General features: G+C 33.6%; 1 pseudogene; it reads right to left on the reverse strand.

Annotated features, from left to right (window-relative positions):
* Positions 1–9,717: 9,717 nt before the first annotated feature.
* Positions 9,718–12,113, reverse strand: LOC126600455 (uncharacterized; annotated as a pseudogene).
* Between the last annotated feature and the right edge of the window lie 1,666 nt (positions 12,114–13,779).

Raw genomic sequence — 13,779 nt, forward strand, 5'->3', positions numbered from 1 at the left:
GTAACCAAAGATTGCTTTAAAATTACAAAGACACAACAATCTTAGAATCAGGATGGCAATATCAGGTAAATGTCAAACACATGCCATCTTTTGTTTATCTTTAACCCCATCATCCCTTTCACGATCTCTATCCTTATCCATATCTTCTACCTTCATTGATCTGGGTAAATGTCCTTCATTCCACAAGGATTTTGTGATAAATTAAGAATTAAGAGTTGGTTTGCAAGTCTATAGACAAAGTACAAAATATTTATTAAAAAACTACAAATTAACCCTCAAATCAAATTAAAAACAGAAAAGGAAAAAGAAAATGGTTCTGTTGAAGACCGTGTCAGTGCTCGAACTCTTATGATAAGCTAAGAGGATGATCTAACTTATATGGAATAAAAAAAGGGAACAAATCATGTTATGTACTTTTACTCATGATGCTAGCAAGGAACCCATCTGCAGGACATGACTCAATTAGATAGTGTTAATCACCAGGGCTGATCCTGAGTTTTTTGGTGCCCGGGGCGAACGCTCAAAATATGCCTTTTTTTTTAAATACAAGAACATATATTAAAATAAATATCTAAAGAGGGTTGGAATTTAATCGAAGTTGGGAGACTAGACCCTCATGCTCATATTATATTACCTTGAAGAAAAAAACATACAAGGGGACATAATACCTAAACGCCGACCATCAAAAGCAAAATCATATTCAACCACTCCAAGCAAAACTCTCTTGAAATTTCAACCTATAAAAAATCATCTTCTTCATTTATTGAAGTAAAATCATCAATTATATTATCATAATTCAAGTCTCCAAATGCATAAAATTGCTAATTTATTTAGACTACCTTGAGTCATAATAGTCACAAGTAAGATTTTAATAATTTTAATTTTGAAAAATTTATCAAATTATAATTCCAATATATATATTATAAAAAATACTAACCTATCATTCCAATATATATTATAAAAAATCATTAACATATCAATTATCATTGCACATATCATTCCAACTATATAATAGAAAATTATTAATATATATTATGAAAAATACCTAATATTATCAACCTAAGCTAGCAAACCATGCCAATCTGAAATTCGTAGAAGAGGAGTTTTGCAATTTGTAGTCACCAATCGGGTTTTGCAGACGACTCAAAATACAGTCTCACATTTGGCTGCAAAATGGAGCCATAAATACATTATCAAACTGCAATAAAAAATAAATCCATTAAAAAGAAAGAGGCCAAATCGGAGGAGAGGCCAGACCGCAATCATTCCAACAAACATATATTGTAAAAATTAGTAAATTACTAAGAAAAGAGTCGGAAAACCCAATATATAAAATAGAATAATGCCTCTCGTCCAAAAAAATATATAGAATAATACCTAATAATGACTCTATGATCTGTGAGGTGTCACGATTCGACTTCCAAGTTGTGAAGAGAAGAGTCAGACTCAGAAGACGCGACTTCTGGGTTTGCAAATTTTTATTTTTTTTTATTTTTTTCTTATATATCCCCATACTTGTTAGTATAGCAAATTTGGGTGCCCCATAAAATTCTGGGCCCTGGACAGTTGCATTGTCTGCACTGGGCCAGGGCCGGGCCTGTTAATCACACATATATAGTGCAGGTAAAAGAGAATGGAAAACCAGTGAAACTCAACCATATTCCTAATCTCAAATATGAGAAAAGATAGAGAAAATACCAAGGAGGAAGGACGGAGGACGAAGAGTCGTGAACTGTCGCAAAGGATGGATGATGAAGGCCATCACATAGAGCTGAGGTTGTGGGCTATCTAAGGAATCAATGATATTTTTGGATGAGAGGCCATGAGTGAGGGTTAGCTATGTGAAATCAGGGAATATGGATGTGAGGTTGTGTGAGTGAGGTGAGGGTGAGGTGAGTGAGCCCTAATTGAGATGGGATCCACTGCTTTGCAACTTGGTGAAACTAATTTTTCAACCTATTTTACCATGACATGTGTGTATATAATTTATTTATTATTAATACAACGGTTCGGTTCGATTACGGTCGGTTCTTGTTCATTCAAAACCGGAATCGAAATCGGTTTGAACCGGTATAGTTCGATTTTTGACTCAAAGTTGACTTTTTGGTCAACACAGTTTTTTTCGATTTTTTTTCATACAGTTTGATGCGGTTTTGCGGTTTGGTGGTTTTTATGCCCACCAGGTATGCATGTACTTCATCTGATTTTGATGATCGCATGACGGAATTCAAGGATAACTAATAATAGCATATGAAGAATTTTTTGTCTGATTTGCCGAAAGAGAACTATGCTATTGCCCATTTTCCTGATAAAAGATGGGGATCGATGAGCAATGCACTTTCAGAATCTTTTAATACCATAGCGTCGAATAGTCATTGTATGCATTTATGGATCTTCTTGAAGATATTAGAGTTCAGCTGATGATTAGTATGGTTGAGAAGATGATATTTGTCAGACTATTCATACAATTTTGTGGCCAAAGAAAGAAAATGAGATGAAGTTGTTGTTGAAGGATGACATGCATTAGAAGATTAATCATTCAGATGTAGATGTTTTTGAAGTTAGGACGGAATGAAATCGGTTTGTTATTTGTTTGGACGATAGGACTTGCTCTTATGTGCAATGGCAACATAATGGTTTTCCATGTTCTCATGCATTGCAACTGTTGCAACATAATAGTCGTGATGTATTTGAGTATGTTAATGATTACTGGAAAGCAGCTTTAATCGGGAAGACCAAAGAAAAGGTGTGAGGCCTCCAATTACGAAGATTCTGTCTGGAAGACTAAAGAAAATTAGGATTAAATATGCTTGTGAAATCAGTGGGACTAAGAAGACCATCATTTGTAGCAGGTGTGGATGTTCTGAACATAACAAGGTTTATGTAAAGTTGTTATACAAGATGATTGATATTTTGAGAGATGGGAGTTTATGGGTGATATGTAATAGATTTTCATTTTGGAGACTGATTATTTTTGTTTTGAATTGATGTTTTGGAGGATGTAACTCTAGTTTTAGAACTTTGTTCGATTATTTCCAGTTTGTACGAAACAATGTATTAAGTTTGATAAACAGTTAATACATATCCAAGTTTATGGCTTGTGGTTTCAATATCTGTTTACTATTTTGTTTAGTTTTGAAATTAGTCGATAGTTATTTGCAATGGCTTTATCATAAACTCATAGTATGTAATATGAGGTTTATTTGATTTTGATGAAACAAATTTTTCAGTTTAATAGACAATTGTTTTTTGTTATGAAATAATGTTGCCAGTTTCATCAATAGTTGTTATTTTTTCGCCATTTTTGTTGTCCAACATACATTTTTACAAAGAAAATTAAATGAAACCTTAGATTATTATATATATGTGAACCCACATTAACACTAAACTTGAACAATAACATCAAGACTTAGTCACAACCCTCTCCGTTTTTCAAAAGTCCACCTTAACTTGATATTATTAAATTAATTACTAGATGATGATCCAAGCATGATGCTAACTAATAATTATGACTCATTTATTTTCAAAATGGTACATCTATAAAGTATACTTTTGTATTTCATCAAATCGTTGAGATGCAATTTTAAGAATTAATCATGAAATGTTTTAGTTGGCATGTCATTTTTTTGAATGGGACACGTCGAGATACCTTACTAAAAACCTAATCACTGATAAAATGAATACCTTACTAAAAAAATAAAAAAAAAGAGATCAATACGCATATTGGCATCTTATCGAACTATCAATAATTATTTTCCATATTGATCTATTGATACTTCTTATCATCATGTTAATTTGTAAGTTACGTGACATGTTATGGCTTTTGGATGACAAACTTAATCATTGATATACAGTTGTTCTTTTTTTACGAAATAATGTCGATAATTTTAGAAATAGTTGCCTATGTAGAAATAGTAATACTTATTTTTAGAAAGAAAAAAAGGCCAATGTTTATGGCTTTAACATCTTATTAATGTTATTTTGCTATATAATTTTAGCCATGTTGTTGTTCAACATACATTTATATAAACCAAACTGCATGAAATTTTAGATTATGAAATGTATGTGAAACCAAATTAACTCTAAACTTGAACAGTATGTATTACATGTGAAACCACATTAAAACTAAACTTGTAGAATTTGTAACATATGTGAAACCACATTAAAACTAAGTTGTACTTTTAAGAAGTAAATGCACATCAAAATTACATATAATCTATATTATGAACTTTAATTCTAATGTCCAATGCTTGTGAGTGTCTGTGAGATTTCGATAAATGCTTCTTGTTCCTTGGTCCAGCTAAATTTATGGTTCATCAAATTGGTGACGATATATTTGCATGCCTTTTTAACTTGGTAATCTTTGATACTTCCTTGAACTTTCTGGTTGTTTGAGAGTTGACCAATGAAGCTTATCATGTATAACTCGCAATGTGACCTGAATTTATAAATATATTCAAGTTGTGAATGAATATGAGGATTGAAGAAAAATGAAGCTTGTTATAGATATGCTAGAAAAACAAAAATAAAAACAAATCAAAACATACTTTTTCTAGAACTATATGAAAATTTTACATTGTTTCTTAAATTGCAGAAAACACAAGTGTATGTAGAAGTAGAATTGTTGTAATTTTTTTATTTATTTATGAAGTTGATTTTTGTTGTGCACATGTTCTGTCTTCATTGACTTGGAATTCAAATTCACTTTTGATGGAATTGATTTTCTTCATTATGTTTTGAGTTGAATCCATAAGATTTGTATCACTGCTTATTGATTCTCTTGCCTTGTCAAGCTAATACTGGACTAAGTTTCCCTGCATAAAATTGTAGAGATCAATAATATACTTATTTTTTAAGTAAATATGATAGAGTTTTTTTAGGGATTGTTCGTTGTTTTACTTACCATTATTGTTACATTTTCCCAGTAATAATCAAATTCTAGATCTTCATCTTTTGAACTTTGTCAAAGAGAATTGTAATGTGTTATTTTGTAGTGTTGGTGTCCAAAACTACTAAGGATAAGTGGTTGTAATGAAACAATGGGGAAACAAATCTTTGATACTTGTTTATATTGGTCCATCAATTGTCTATATAGCTTGTAACATCCCATATCACCCAAGAGAGTGATCTTTAAATGTATATTCTCATCCCTACCTAGCACGAGGCCTTTTGGGAGCTCACTGGCTTCAGGTTCTGTAGGAACTCCGAAGTTAAGCGAGAAAGAGGCCAGAGCACTCCCAAGATGGGTGACCCACTGAGAAGTTGTTCGTGAGTTCCCAAAAATAAAACCGTGAGGGAATGGTAAGCCCAAAGCGGACAATATCGTGCTACGATGGTGGAACGGGCCTAGGATGTGGTGGACCCGGGCCGGGATGTGAGGTGGACCCGGGCCGGGATGTGACAATTGGTATCAGAGCCAATCCCTGGCCGGAAGTGTGCCGATGAGGACGTCGGGCCCCTAAGGAGGGTGGATTGTAACATCCCACATCACCTAGGGGAGTGATCCTTAAATGTATATTCCCATCTCTACCTAGCACGAGGCCTTTTGGGAGCTCACTGGCTTCGAGTTTCGTAGGAACTCCGAAGTTAAGCGAGAAGAAGGTCAGAGCACTTCCAGGATGGGTGACCCACTGAGAAGTTGCTCGTGAGTTCCTATAAACAAAACCGTGAGGGAATGGTAAGCCCAAAGCGGACAATATCGTGCTACGATGGTGGAACGAGCCCGGGATGTGGTGGACCCGGGCCGAGATGTGAAATAGCTTATCCTTATTTTGCATAGTTGCTTCAATGCTTTGTTCATTGATGTTGTGCTGGTTTAATGAGAATCAATTTTAGTTAAAAATGATTCATGAAACTAATGTCTAGGGTGGTATGCCTAACACATCATAATTACATATTTTATATGTTCATATAACTATATACAGAAAATTTTAGTTGTATAAATTTTCAACTTTATAATGTATATAGTTGATTAAAAAGTTATATAATGGATTTCTATACTTACAAATATTGTTGTGGAGACATAGAAGTTCATTTGTTACTTTGTGTTATCTTTTTCTCTTTTCATGTAGCAAAAAGAATCAATTATCTGAGTTGATATAGGTCCGTTTACCATCAAACTATGTAGGTCTTCTTTCAACATCATTATTCAGTAATAGTTGAAATTTGTACTTTCTGTTGTCTAGTATTCATCGCTTGTCTTAGAAATTATAATAATTTGGTATTGTTGTACAAGGAAAGCTTTTTTGTGTACTAAACGTTGATTTAAGAGTGTTCCTAGTACTTACGTGTTCTCTGTTAAGCAGAACTGAATTAATCTCTTTATGTCATCTGGTTTAAGTATATTGTACACTTGCAATTGGGTCCATTGCATGCTTTTGTCTCTGTGATTTGTTGGTAAAAAGTCATCCGACTGTGATGAAGGCTCGTCTTTTAAATTCAAACTGAATGCGGGAGTGCCTCCTATGACTCTTTTTTTTCTTTTTGTCTCCCAATTGTTTACATTTTGCCTTGCATGTCATTCTTCTAGATATTTTTTATAGATTCAGTGTCTATTTCTTGATATGTTACTTTTGTCAATAATGTAACACTTTTCTCCCGGAATATTTGTTGTCCATCATCACATTCAGTTGTTTGTTGAATTCCCTTTTCATGGATCGTGCCTTTCATTTTGTTCCTTCTTTGATTCGGAAATAGCATTCGCTTTCCCTTTTTCCTTGTTCTTAGTCACTGTTTGCTGTTGTAGCGTTTGGAAGTTTCTTTTCTGCCTCTTTGATCTATTTTCATTCTTTTCGTTAACTTTCTTCTTTCTTTTTTTTTTTTGCCTTTGCTGTGGTTGTTTATTGTGCCTTTTTTCTATGTTCTTTGCTTTGGTTTTGCAACATTGTCTTCTTTGGTGATGGTTTCAATCTGTAGATGAATAGTTTCCTTCTTTGTATGTGATACCTTTTATGTTTTCCCAATCATTTTCCTTTGTTGTGTCATTTTGGTGGTGGTTGATATAATTTGAACACTGGTGTTGGTTGAGCTTGACATTTGAAGTTTTATGTTAACTAAGACCATCTGCAAAAACAATGATTTATATAAATAGCAATTACTTTTATAGCTATGGTGCAAATAGAATAGTACAATAGTATAAATGTTAAACTATTTCTTAAATTGAAGCTAAATTGCAAACTATTTATGAATTTAAGCTGGAATATCAAACTATTTATGAAACTAAAAATATTTTGGAAACTATTTATGAAACTGAAAATATTTTGTAGAGACTATTTATGAAAGTGAATCAAACTATTTTTGAAAATGAAGATATTTTGCACATTATTTATGAACCTAAAGATATTTTTGTAAACTATTTATGAAAATGTACCAACATAAGAAACTTCTATATAAGTGAAAACAACGCAATTTTTTTTTTTGTAGATCTGCAGAAATCTTTTTATTTTTGTTGAAGCAAGTAAAGTATGAAGATGAAATCACAGTAGTGAGTGAAATTTAGGATGATATAAGTTTATACCAATGTTCTAAAAAATGTTAGGCGCTAGACAGGCGGCGGGTTGGCGCCTAGCACCTAGACGACTATGTGGGGTCTAAGCGGCCTAGGCTGATTTAGGTAAATTTCTTGTATATCTTGTAAATAAGTGCATATTGACACTTACAAAAAATTATACTCGTATGAAATCTATGGATAAGATAATAAAAGAATGATAAAATGCAAAAAAAATATCCAACAAGTCCAAAATTTAAAAACACATTAAACATATATGCCATATAACCATAGTGAGGAGTATTGTAGGATGACACATGTACAACAAGTTCACAATTTAAAATCACATAAAATGCAAAATAGTAGGAAAATAAGGAAATATAGTAATGTAAGATACTTATCTTTAGCATTACGGAATTTAAGTTGATACACACCTATTATATAAAATTAACAAAATTTCAAGGTATAAACATAAGCGCATGTAGTACCAACTGTGAATGAAAATGTCTGGACCTGAGGGTGATAGAGTGGTAAGAGCTGTCAAAACCTCATTCCTTATGTTGTCATCTTTAGCGGCCCCCAACATATTCATGAGCTCTAAAGCATCACACATCTCCACAATTTTCATTCTCCTATCATCTGTAAATCAAGAGAAGACATAAAAATTTACAACCTGATTTCACAGCTGGAGATCAAAGAGATGAAACAAGCACTTCTATGTTACACAGCTCAAACACAAGAAAGTTTCTGAAAACGATTCCAGCGCAAACTGTAAATGGTAATTCATTACCCAGGTGTGCTTTACAATATCAAAAGTGCATTGCTTTACCAACAAGGCAACCATCACCTATACCCGTATGTAAAACAGGTAGAAAATGTACAAAAGAAATATTTCTTTCAACAAATGAAGTAATTCATAATCTTATAGTATACTTGAGAACAAGGCAGTGCTTGCAACAACTAAAATGTGATTTCTAATCTTATTTGGGTATCCCGTATACTTTGTAAATGTTTTTTAAGTTAAATAATATTTAAGTGCAAGAAAGAAAATGGCAAAGCTTATGTATGCACGTCAACAAATATACAAATTAATATATAGCATCGTTTCCATTTAGGTTTTTCTAGCATTTACCTAACGCTTGTGAAAGTGGCAGAAATTAGCCACATTTGACATTGGTTCCACTGTTGGTGTCTTCGTCTGAACTTGTATTTCAACCGCCTGTGGTACTGGTGACGGTTCGTTCTTATCCTTCAAGGTGTCTAAAAGTCTTTGTGGAGAAGCACTCAAATATGGAATTTGTGAGGGTTCCAACTCAACCGCCTTTAATTGAGCTTCTTTTAACTTATTTTTCAAGCTCTCAATCTGTTTCAGATAGTTATTGATTATTAGAATATTTGCAGTGGTCTTTGTTTGCATCTTTAACATTTCGGCGTTATGTGCATTGCTATTCTTCTGATTAATCTCTACTTTTCAGAAAATCTTTTCAACTTCATTGTTCAGCATTTTGATCGTTTGGCTGAGTATCAAGCATTCTTTATTTGATGCATCCATTACATGTGCCATCATTTCCCTGAAGGTTATATACCTTTTCTCAGCAATGCTTCTAGCTTTCTTGAACTCATCGAATAACTATTCACTTATAACTTCATCAGTTTGCTCCGTGTTCTTGTTCACATTATGATCATTTCCTTCGTCGTTGTTGATGACATTCTAATCAAGCCAGTTATGTTTTCCATGTTTTGTCCTTCTTCATTTTCAGAATGAACCTCATCAATTTCGACATCAGTTGTCTTGCATTACTTTGCCATCTTTTTATGCCTTTTTGCCTTTTAAGATTGTTCTTCTGGTTGAGCAGAAGGAATATCAAAACCAAACTACACATAATAACATTACATATTTTGTTAATTTTCACAAAATGTCCAACATTTTTTTTGGAAATTGAGCACATTGTTTATGAAATACACACTATTTATGAAATTAACCAACAATGTTTATGAAATATACACACTATTATGAAATTAACCAACATCGTTTATGAAATATACACACTATTTATGAAATTAACTAACACTGTTTATGAAATAGACACTCTATTTATAGTACTACAACATAATTGCTCAAACTATTTATGAACAAATAAGTCACAGTTTATTATGGAAGAGTACAAAAGACACATTGAATGAACCATTTCTTTTGTAGAATCAGTTAATTGTTTATAGATGTTATTTGGTCATATATGATAGTTTTTTGTTTGGAGATTGTTTTGTACCTGTTGTGGTATGTCCTCTCTGTTTGATTCATCTTTGTTGTTTGATTCATCCTCTTGAGTATTAGGTTGCTTTCTTTTATTCGCCTTTTCATTTTTGTCGTTGTTTCTTTGTAGGTTCTTCATGTGGCTGTTCAGAAAGAATGATATCCTTAATCTGCAAACAGTCACATTAGATAAGTGTCATTTTATATGATAAATCATTATTTTTGTGTTGGAAAACACTATTTTTCAAAGTGAAATATATTGATTATTGGTGATTACCTTGATTTTTCCACTGGGATATCCTTGATTGCTTTATGGATCATGCTTGTGTCCCATCTTGTGATTGTCGGAATCATGTTTTCTCGTCCTTCTATTGTCTCCACTAGATTTGTGTGAGCACGTATCCAGTACTATATGAATTAAGTAAGTGATGTTAGTTTGTGCAAAACTTTGTAAGAAACAATTCATGTTATTTTTATTAACTATGTTGGTTACTTACCAAAACAAGGACGGTACATCCACTAGTGGTCGATTCTTCTCCTTCCTCCCTTTTTTTTTTCTTTTCCGAGCATCTTGAACAGATAGTCCCTTACTCATTTGGCCCAATTGTACTTGTTTATCTACTGCAAGTTTGTACATATTTTCAGGAAACTCCAGGTGATGGAGGTTCCAGAGTTTGTAAATAGCAGTGATTGAACAAGGTGTGCGCATATGAGTGAAGCAATATCTTGTGCGTCCTCAGGTGTTTCGTCTTTAAGTGCTTTCTCATATGCCTTTGCAAGATGCTTCTTCTTGACTACCTTGACATCTATGAAGTACTTTTTGATGAGGCGGTCATCATCATCAAATTTGGTTGATTTGTTTGTATTCGGCATATTGATTCCTTTGTTGTTCAATCCGAAGTTTTAGGCAACATCATCGTTGGTAATCCCATGTGATTCATGATGCCCAGATTTAAACTTTTGGTTTGTTTGGTTGTAGCAGTTAATGATTTTGATCAAGTCCATATCGGACTTCCTCTTCCTTTATGACGTAATCAAAGTCCCATCCATGTACGTCTTCAGTAGACTCCAAAATGGCATCTTTGCTAGTTCATCATAGACGTCTTGACGTCGTTGTAACATAGGGTTGTAAACTTTCATTGTTTCTGCAAACCTGGTCATGTTGCATCTGTATTGGAGGTATTCCTTCTTCTGTTTAGCTTCTTTTTTCTTAGTTTTACCCCTTCTTTGCTGGGTTTTTCATTGTTTTCATCTTCAACAATGAAAATTGTTAGGATACTATTTATTGAACTATAACAAAAAAATGCATGTTATTTATGAAACTACACTAAATAAACTCACTCTATTTTATGTAATGTACCAAAATAAACCCCATTGAAAAAAAAAACTACACACAAATGACATAAACTAACCAAGAAATGATAAAACTCACAATATTTATGAAATATGTCAAACTTTTCATGAAATATCCCACACTATTTATGGATATAGAACAATATAACCCACACTGTTTATGAATTATTCCACACTATTTATAAGGAAAGGGAGCAAAACAAAACAAACCAACCTACATTGTTTATGAATGGGATAAAACAAAACCAAAACAATCCTCAATATTTATGATATATAACTATTAAGAATTGTTTATGGATCTAGAACAATATAACTACACTGTTTATGAAATATACCACATTATTTATATGGAAATGGATCAAAACCAAATCAAACCAACACACATTGTTTATGAAAGGGATAAAAAAAAAATCAAATCAAAACAAAACCAAATCAATCCACATTATTTATGAAATGGAGCAAATTGAATATTAGTCCAAAATAGCAGCCAATATTTATGAGATATAACAATTAAGAACTGTTTATGGATATAAAACAATATAACCACACTGTTTATATGAAAAGGGATAAAACCGAAAATTATTTCTGGAATTTAAGCATAATAACCTAACTATTTTGTGAAATTGATGAAAAATAACCCCCAATCTTTATGAGATGTAACAAAATATACACTGTTTATTGATCTAAAACAATATAACCCAAACTAACTATGGATTTGAGGCAAAAATAACACACAATATTGCTTGAACTATCCTAAAGTTAAACATGAAATTGAAGAATAGTAGTAAACACAGTCGGAAATAATTGATTAGTTATCAAAATGCAGTTTCTAATTTAAAATATAAAATTGATAGATTATATGAAATCAAGAACATGCAAACAAGGATTTCAGTTTAGTACCTTTTGTTTGGAGGCAACTTGTTGCTCATCAGGAATGACAAGCCCGACCCTGATATTCTCCAAACACCAGGGTACCAGGGTAGGCACATGCTGGCCAACACCCGAAGTTAACGAAGCCATATTAGGATGCATGAGAACTAAAAACAATTAACCGACATACATAAAACTTGTAAATTTAATTATAATGAATATGCAATTGTGGAATGTGTTCATAGCATACAACTAATCCGAGACACTAAAAAGAAATAATATAAAATTGAATGAACAAAGAGATGGGTCCTACACCGAGAAGACTCGAAGATACTGATGTGAAAGTGCCTTGACACCAAAATTGTACCCCTCGATTCCCTTGACACCAAAATTGTACCCCTCGATTCTAACTCCTGAGGGGGCGTAAAACAAAACATGAGTGGACCAAGTTGATATATTAGTAATACTAATATAGTTGTTCAACAATGTACTAACCCCCAAAATTTATGAAAACTCATATAGCATAATAAGTAATAACTAGCATGCCATAAAACTTCTTAAAACATATATTATATTTAGTGTGCTAAGTAGTAGTAGCATAAAGGCATACACACACACACACACACACACACACACACACACACACACACATATATCTTCATTTGCCCGAAGGCACTACATCTCTCGGCCGAAACCAATATAAATATATTCTGACCAAAGCCACCAACCTACGCCCAGCTGAAGCCATTATAAATATATTCTGCCCATAGGCACTATATCTCCTAACCGAAGCCAATATAAGTATCTTCCGCTCGTAAGCACTACATCTCCCGGCCGAAGCCAATATATAAGTATCATTCGCCCGTAGGCTCCTAAATCACCCGACCGAAGCCAATATATAAGTATTATTCACTTGTAGGCAGTATCATTCCCCCGTAGGTAGTATCATTCGCCCGTAGGCAGAACATTTGAGTAACCACTAAATAAGCACATAAAAACATAACATAATATTTCTAATACATATATATATATATCTCTCAAAACGAAGCTCAGTAGCTAAAATGTCATATAGTAAAACCATGTTCATAAGTAGGTATATAATCATCAATCATATATACCACAAAGAACATAAAGTCGATAAAGCATAATATATCATAAAGTGTAAATCCAATTTACTCATAAACATTTCATAAAATGTAACCAACAAATCATGCTTTTCATGTATGCATTTCTAATAGTAAAATATGCATTTTGGAAGGGGTCCACTCACAGATACTTTGCCGTCGAAGAGCTATGCAAACAAGAGAGGACGGAAACGCCATACACAATTGCACCTAAGCACATAAAGGTACCAATTAATAAAACTATACTAGAACGGTTGAATTTCAGGAAATAAACGTCATAAATGGATTCAGGACGTCGAAAAACATAAGAGGGACCTTGGGTACCCCCACACGTCGCCACTGGACAGCGGCCTGGACGGCTACGAGCCAATTTGGGTCGCTAAAAAATTGGTCGAAAAAGTCACCGGCGGCCCTACCGTGGACGACAACGAAGCACAATACCTCCGATAGAAGCGCTTGTGCTCCACGTGCCGGCTAAGATAGGTGCCTACGCGCAGGCCCATACGCCACCCACGTGCTGGCCAGGGTTCTGGGTTAAGACAACTAGGTTGGGCAGGAGGTTTTGGACCAATATTGACTTAGGCTTGGGTTAGGTTTAGGTGGGTTGGGCTTGGGTTAAGTGAATTGGGCTTGGTTACATAGGCCCAAGGTTTGGGCTGGGTTCTGGGCAATTGGGTTTGGGCTTTGGGTTA

Source organism: Malus sylvestris, chromosome 14 (genome assembly GCF_916048215.2).
Source record: "Malus sylvestris chromosome 14, drMalSylv7.2, whole genome shotgun sequence".
Taxonomy (NCBI): domain Eukaryota; kingdom Viridiplantae; phylum Streptophyta; class Magnoliopsida; order Rosales; family Rosaceae; genus Malus; species Malus sylvestris.